This window comes from Mus pahari, chromosome X, assembly GCF_900095145.1.
Source record: "Mus pahari chromosome X, PAHARI_EIJ_v1.1, whole genome shotgun sequence".
NCBI lineage: Eukaryota > Metazoa > Chordata > Mammalia > Rodentia > Muridae > Mus > Mus pahari.
In genome coordinates this window covers 66,796,287-66,804,758 of record NC_034613.1, presented here as the reverse complement: position 1 = coordinate 66,804,758, position 8,472 = coordinate 66,796,287, and the positions used below count along the sequence as shown (strand labels likewise).

The 8,472-nt window shown below is 38.9% G+C and overlaps 2 pseudogenes; both read right to left on the bottom strand.

Annotated features, from left to right (window-relative positions):
* Window positions 1–2,052, bottom strand: part of LOC110314363 — a 4,397-nt pseudogene extending 2,345 nt beyond the window's left edge.
* Window positions 2,053–4,400: 2,348 nt separating this feature from the next.
* On the bottom strand, window positions 4,401–7,745 carry LOC110314362 (annotated as a pseudogene).
* Window positions 7,746–8,472: the final 727 nt, after the last annotated feature.

Below are 8,472 nucleotides of genomic sequence, written 5' to 3'. Positions count from 1 at the left end.
TCCCTCTCTCTCTCTTCATTGACACCTCTAATCCCTTTACTCCCTGAAGCTATGTTGTTGACTCCTTGGGCTCCAATAGAAGGGTAGGTCACTGGGGGCACTACTGATATTCCCAGAATTGTTGAAGCCTGGGATGTTCTTGGCAGAACTGGTGATGGGGTTGTCAGAACTATTATGGCCCTGCTATGGCGAATTAGTTGGAACAGAATTTAAGCTTCCTGCACTAGTCCATCCACTTGCCCCCGCAGTAGAGGTTCCAGCTTTCTGATTACTTAAACTGGCTGTAACAAAGTTACTCTTGTACTGTACTGAAAAGCTGTTTTCATTGCTGTCAGCATATCTCCCATGGCTCCTCTGGAGGGCTTGTAGGCTTCATAATTGCTCATTGCATTATTACTTCCTCAGTCGGAATTCTCAGAGCCTAACCTAGACTCCTCCACCAATCTTCAGCTTTTTGCCTTTGCCTCCTTTAAAGTGAGATTTCTGAAACCAGGCATTCTGCATTGTGAGATCTAAGAGTTCCTTAGAAGCATGTTGGTTGGCTCCTTCCAGGTTCTGTACAAGGTCACGAGCAAAATGGCTGTCCCTTGGGGTCAGTAAGGTGCAAGTAACACCATTCTCACCACCTCTTCCTGTTCAGCCAATCCTATGGATATGGGTGTCTCATGCTACATCATAGTTAATGACTATCTTAATTGAAGGAATCTCCAGACCACGGGCTGCAACATCAGTGGCCACCAGGACAGGGATGTCCTTTTTCTTAAAATTGGAAATGACCTTGTTTCTTTCACTCTGATTCATGTCCCCATGGAGCAGACCAAGATTATGACCTTCTTGCTTAAGGTTATTGGCTAGTTCTTAATCATTGGCCTTCTTAGTAATGAACAAGAGGACACTCCCTTTAGAAGTAAACTCTACCAGATGCCAAGTAAGCCAGTTCCATTGACTAGGTCCAGGATGGAGAATCTCCACAGTCTGTGTCACATCTTCATTTGCCTCTCTAGTGTCTCCCTGTACCACTCTCATAGGGTCAATCAAGATGTGTTTGGCCAACTTTTCAATCTTTTTTCGAAAAATTGCACTGAATAAGAGACTTTGTTTACCAGGGTGAACATGACTTGCTGTGGACTGAACCTGATACTCAAACCCCATGTCAAACATTTGATCAGCTTCATACAAACACAAGATAAGAGACTCTTTGAAGATTAGTAGCTGTTTTCTTCACATGATCAATCAGTTGACCTGGGGTACACACAACAATCTCTGCCCTTTCCTGGAGGACCCTGGCCTGCACTCACATGCTCCCTCCACCATATACTACCACTGATTGAAGATTATATGCTCAGCCAAACAGCTTACATTCTGTGTGGATCTGTTGACAAAGCTCGCTAGTAGGACACTCTGTCATCGCAATTGGTCCATCATCAGGTTCTGATTCTTTCTGATCCATTATATGAATCAACATGGGCCAAACAAAGGCTGCAGTTTTCCCAGTGCCTATTTTAGCAATACTAATCATGTCTATACCACTTAGTGCTGCAGGCACACCCTGACACTGTATTGGAGTTGACTGTGTGTACTCAGATTTCCTAATCTGGTGCATAAATTGTTCATCAAACCCAAAATGAGCAAAACTAATTCCTGGTCTAGGAGGTACAGCACCAGAGACCTGAAGGTTAAGTTTATGCCACAGGTATATTAACTGCTGTGTAGTGAGGTTGGTTATCTCCTCATGTTCATTTTTAAACATTTTTTTTTTCCAAATGGTAGATAGTCAATGTCTGAATGATCAATGAGAGGAAGGGGATCAATAATTTTTTTGGAAGATGCAATTGGATTTCCATCACTGTCATATTCCAGATTATCCCCCTCTTTCTCCTGAACCACCCCAGCAGTTGGGTTTTCTGCCCTGTACTAAAAATAAGCTTCTTGGTCATCTTCCTCTTCAATGTCATCTCGAATACCCTTTTTTCTTTCCTTGTCCTTTTCTTCAAGTCTCTCAATGTCTCTAGCTGCCTGATCTGCCACTTCAGCCATGAGTGCCTCTAAGGGGTCATTGTTACTGTTAGAATGAAACTGCTGGTGGATAGGCGAGTTCTCAGCAGGAATGTAAGGTAAATCTACATTGCTGGAGTCATCTTCTTGATCTTCAAAATACACATTTTCTTCATCAAAGTTGTCCCATTTAGATGCAATTTTGTAGAAAGAAGGAAGCTGTAGTGGAACAGACTTTCCAAATCCAGAAGAGCTGGCTGCCCCAAAGGCACTGTGGGACTCCTGTGGTAGTTTGGCTTCCTCCTTCTTTGCCCTCTTTCTGATGGTAAATCCTCCAAAACCAAATCCCCACCTTTTGTTTTTTCATAGTAATATGTTTTATTATTCATGTGCCCCATGGAATTTTTTTTAAAATTAGATATTTTCTTTATTTACATTTCAAATGCTATCCCGAAAGTTCCCTATACCCTTCCCCCGCCCTGCTCCCCTACCCACCCACTCCTTCTTCTTGGCCCTGGCCTTCCCCTGTACTGGGGCATATAAAGTTTGCAAGACCAAGGGGCCCCACCTTTGTTCCAGTGACTGCTGCTGTGGCTGCAAATGCAGTTGTTACAACAGTCCGCGTGAAAGAAATCCCACAGCCCTGCATATGCACAGTACAGGACTGTGTCCAGCCTTGCTCATCCTCTGCCCCCTTCACTGCTGTCTCAAGACCCATTGCTGACTGGGTGTGAGGTTGGGGGAACATCTTGCTAGCCTTCTTTTAAGCATTAAAAGCATAACTGCTTTAAGAAATAGCATAAATATATGTATGGATTAATAAATCCATATGCCTTCATTATATAATACACATAAATAAAAGAAATGGCATAATCAATAATTCTACAGCTACATCTTCCCTAAAATAATTTTTTTACATATGTGCATAACTTTAGCAAATTAAAGCTCAGGAGAAATGCTCAGATTCTACTACCCAGAGGCAAAATTAGAGATCAGTGAACCCCTGAGCAGAGTTTGCCAGGCAAAGAACTTACAATGAAAACCACAGCTTCCCTCTTAATTTTTTTTAGCACAAAAACCAGTAAATAAGAACTTAATACTGGATGACAAGTCACATCCACACTATTTAAGTAGCCCCACAGTTAAACACATTGTAAAGACCAGCAAAATCAGTATTTATATTTTTTAATCTCCAAAGACACCATAAGAAAGTTTATATCCCTTTACTAAACAAAACAGGGAACTGCATCTGATGGTGGTGGAATGAAATTAAAATATTAAAGATACCAGTATTTACAGCAGCATTGATCCTTTATAAATAAAGAGCATGTAATATCTTTAAAGGATAATAAAAACTTGAGCTGATGTTATTCAACCACAGTACTTGGAGCTGGAATAAAAACCTATCCGTGTTTATTTATTAATATGCCAGTAGTGAAACCACTTTTAGTTGGAGAAAACCCAAACATGAATATGTACATAAAACATGGAACACAGGGAAAATTGCTCACAACAATTCAAGTCAGCTTATCTGTATGGATATTCTAATCAAGAAGGACACCACAAAGGAAACAAGGTGTGACATTTTCTGGTTCATAATCAGAGGCACCACCACAAAGTGGCATATTTTAAATCTTGCTTTACCTTCCTAGTGCAAAAGATGTGCACAGAACAATTTCCCATGGTGTTACCTAATGAAGAAAGAAAACCTAAAAACATATTCAAGTAAAAACTAAATTGGGAAAAACGAGCATGAAAACCAGTCACTTGAAAATGAACAGTAACTTCCATCAGTGCGCATGGCACTGCATGACTGCATGGAGAGGTCACATCCATCGCCTCCAACAGGAGGAGACCAACTGATGCTATTTTAAACTTGTAACAGAACTGGTGCAGAACTTGCTTTGTAACTTCTCATCCCAAATGTATAAATGATTTCTGAATCAAGGATCAAATTTTGGGAGAAAGTGGCAATGTAACAATTTCACCAAAATTCTCCATCTCTAAGATAGCATAATATCCCAACCTTCCTTTCCCAGAAAATGTCTCATAATTACAAAGCAGAAAAACAGTCACAAGTGAAATAGGCATTAAAATTTAGGTGTAAAATTTCTAGATTAACCCAATATATTTTTAAAAGATGACTATTATAGCTAAGAAAAATTAACTATTTGAAAAACTGCTTTTCAGACTAAAACCAAATTGAGGACATCACTAAAGCTGATAAGCATGTGAGGAGAAGAAGCCAAACAGACCCACAGAACCTCCATGCTGAAATCAATGACATCATCTAACACTGCCTGTTCCCAATCCATGATTAAAAACCAAACAACCTAAAACCAAAACTCTTCCTAGAGGCTGAATTCCCCAGAAGCAACTTCAGTATCCACAACATGGGCAAATTCTCAGAGGTCTTGTTTCTTGCTCTATTGTGGAACCCCTGAGACAGTTTCCAAAGCTTTCTCTTTTGAATCCATTTGCTGTCCCATTTTGTTCCTCAGCTATTTCTTCATTTGCAGGGGCCACAGATTCTCCTTTTTCTCGTTTTTGCTGCATTTCTCAGAGCTTGGTAACAGCTTTATCTATTGACATTATGCTAGTAAGATTAAAGTCATGCATGCTGACTAGATGAAGCATGAAATTTTGACATAAATTCTTAATTATTTTCTGTCCACAATTTTCTATAAACAGCATACAGGCAGGATTCATTTGATTGTCAGCAATAAATCCATGCTTCATGACATAGAAATACCACAGTTCTTCCTTCACATCAAAAAAAATTCAATTAATTTTTTTTTCCTCAGCCATTCTGAATCTTTCTCATCTTCATTGTCTAATTCCATTTCTTGTGGCCGAAGAGGCAGGAAAGTACTACTGTGGAAATGATGTGGCCACTACTGTATGTCCTTTGCTGTTCTATTTCTCCATCTCATATTCAAGAAACTCCGACATGCATGCTTTTGTTCGTTTTGGCCTGCACACAAGGATGTGTGTGACAGGTGTTCTCTTAACTGGTCCATTTCAACTAAAAGCAAATCCAGGTTGTCGGTGTATATCCTGAGGATTTTCTGCATAGGAGCCGTCATAACTCATTGATAGAAACATCTATCCTAGCACCTTTTGGGTGATATACATAATTGAAGACAAATATGCTTTGGCAGAGTTTTATACAGCTTAGGGCAGTTGAGAGTACACCACAGGCAGTGCAGGTCATCTCTGGCTTCTCTGTCTGTTGACTTGTATTATTGTTATAAAGGAACTGATAAAATATTTTAAACTTCTGGCAACTTTAATTTGAAGTATCCTTTTCTTTTCTTGTATGCAGCTCTGTAGTCAGCATCTCCTTAACAGCAATAGTTTGTGCAGGTTTAACAGATCCAGGCATATTTTCCTGATGAAGGCTCTCTGAATTTCTTGTGGTAAGGAGCTTGGCAACAGGTTCTGTAGACTTATCGTTAGTTTTTTCCATCCATCGAAGAGTAAATTGCAATGTAGTTCCCTGAGAAAATGTTTCAAATGGAGGCAGCCTCTTCCCATCAAGAATAGTCTCCCACATTGCTCTTGCTTATTGAACATTCTTATATTTCCTGCATGGCTACTTCAAATTCCCCATATAAAAGCTTTAAATTCCTGTTATGGTCAAACACTGTCATTTGTGCAACAAATGTCTTTTCCCCATCTTCATTCACAATTTTGTTTTCTTCTGGCTGGAAGTTCTTCACTGACATCAGTATTTTCATTGGTTTCTCCATTAATCATTCCATTAAATTCTCTTCTTCCTGGATGACTTATTCTAAATAGTAATGAGTAAGACTTTTCCATATTTCTTTTTTTATTATTATTATTTTCTTTATTTACATTTCAAATGCTATCCTGAAAGTTCCCTATACCACCCTCTGCCCCTGCTCCCCTTCTGTTACTAGGTTCAAATTCACTACTGGAAACTGCCAGGGATGGGAAATTTTCTGATTTTGTTTGATTGAGGTCAGGATTCAAAGGCACCTGCTTTTTACCAGTAGACACTTGTCTTATTGGACAACTCACATCCTTTCCTTTTTGTGGCAAACTTTCACAAGCAAGACTTTCAGGGTAACAGAATTTTGTTCATTTTCTGAGTTTTGTGATGGCTTATTATATTTGTGGAAGAAATCAGTAAATGTAAGTTGCAAATGCACAGACAAGCTATGAAATTCTTGCTCTCCTTCATTTTTTCTACTTTTGATAACCTATCAACTTTAAATGTTTTCCTTTTGATGTTTGTTCTGAAGTTTTGATGAGACATGTAAGTAAGAGTTCTGTGCCAAAATATTGGTGCTATTAAGATTTTGAGTTCGAAAAAAATCTATACATCTGTGTTGGTTTCTCACCAGCCTGGAGGAAAAGCTTGTGGTCAGCCTGGACGTGTTCCATCTTCAGCTTCTTCACCACCAGTAACACTGCGTGCCCCCACTGGTGCTGCGGAACCCCCAAAGCCTACTCCCCAGAACCCTGCACTGGGCCCCAGAGCCGCCCCTTCCCCCACCACTGTACTTCTGAGGCGCCAACCTGGTTCCTGCCTCCTACCCCCACCCCCATCCACCAACTACCATCCAGGTGGCTATACCAACTACTGGCCCCAGCAGGGGAAGGAGGAGAGAGGGGAGGAGTGGAAAAGGAAGGAAGGAGGGGTAGGATGCTTTCTTAACCCCTGAATTTAATAGCAGCACCTCACAAAAGAGGTGTGGATGGATATGTACAACAGTAGTCCTAGCACTAAGAAAGTGGAGGCAGAGTAATTAGAAGTTCAGGTCATTCGTGCCGACATAACAAGTTCTAGGCTGGCCTGTGCTGCATCTTTTTTTTTTTTTTTTTTTTTAAGGGGGGCATGAAACAACAAACAACCTGACCATGACTCACAGAGGAGAAAAATAGGAGGTTTTTGCAAAGTTGTGTGTAACTGTTTCCAAAGTTGTTATGGGTTCCTTTTTCTGGGCTAAGCAGTGTGTATGTGTGATCTGCATAAATATGGGTTCTCCTGCTAAGTACCTATGTGAACTGAGAGACTGTGAAAAGAGTCTAGAGTGCATAAAAAAGAACAGTAGAGTAGTTTTGGAAAATTACACATTAAAAAACATTTTATGGAGACTTAGCCTTGTGTTTTCATTTTCTCTGAAATAGAAAAAAAAATCTATTGTGCAATCACCTAAAGTGATATATACCATATGTATTTCCTTATTATTTTTAAGTGCCTTTTAACATCTGATTCCCTATTTGTTGTCTTCCCAAAGACAGTTTAATTCTTTGTAAATTTAGTACATGAACTTTTATTTGTTATCTTCTATGTATTTTGATTATGACACAGGAAGAAGATGAGGTCATATTTACATTTTACATTGCCATTTTAATGAGATTTAGTAACATATCAAATACCATATAGAGAAGCAAGTCAAGTACAAACTGATCATAATATGAATTCTTGATTACTAATATGCCCCTCTCTCTTTCCTAATGTTTAATTTCTCTAGGTGGAACAGATACTTACTTCCAGTGGGTCGTCAATGGATGCCAGTCATAAGGAGTACAAACACATTAACTGAAGTCCACATGTCCTTCCACACTCATTTTGAATGGTGACTCTATGTTTGAGTTATCTCTGGAATGAGTGTCTGTCCACAGTAAGGCTGATACTTTAATTTCTGTAGTTTATACTTTTTGTAGTTGTGATTACATACAATTGGCCCTTTCTTGTCCTTTCCTAAATTCAACCCCATGTTAGCACACCAAGGATTCTCTTTCCTCTCCCTCTCTCTTCCTCTCCCCACCACTCTCTTCTATAGCTCTGACTTCTAGTTGTATAGAGCTCTATCTTCTTGAGAGTAAATTATAAAAGTGGCCAGATACTTCAATCACTACATACTACCTTACAAGGTAGTATTATAAAAACTCTCCTTGCCAGATTATGATGGTGCATGACTTTGATCCCAGAACTCAGAAAACAGAGGCAAGTGGTCAGACTGATCCATAGGGTAAGATCTAGGACATCCATGGTTACACGGAGAATCCCTGTCTCAAAACAAAGACCCAAATGCAAAAGCAAAGCAAAACAAACAACTTGTTTCTTTGACTATGGTGTCACTTTCTTCATATCTATTGAATTTATTCTTATCAGCAGTAAATAAGCACTCATATTACCCCTATCTGGCCAAATAGTTGTATATAGATGCTTATAGCAGCACTATTCAAAACAGCCAGCAGCAGGAACCAACCTAACTATCCATTGACAGATGATTAGATAATAAAAATACAGTATATATATACATATATATATATATATATATATATATATACACAATAGAGTATATATATATATATATACACACACACACAATAGAATGTTATACAACTATAAAGAAAATGAAATTATGGTATTTTCAAGGAAAGGGATACAACTAGAAATCAATTATGATAAATGAAATTTCACAAAGAAAAATTTTTTTC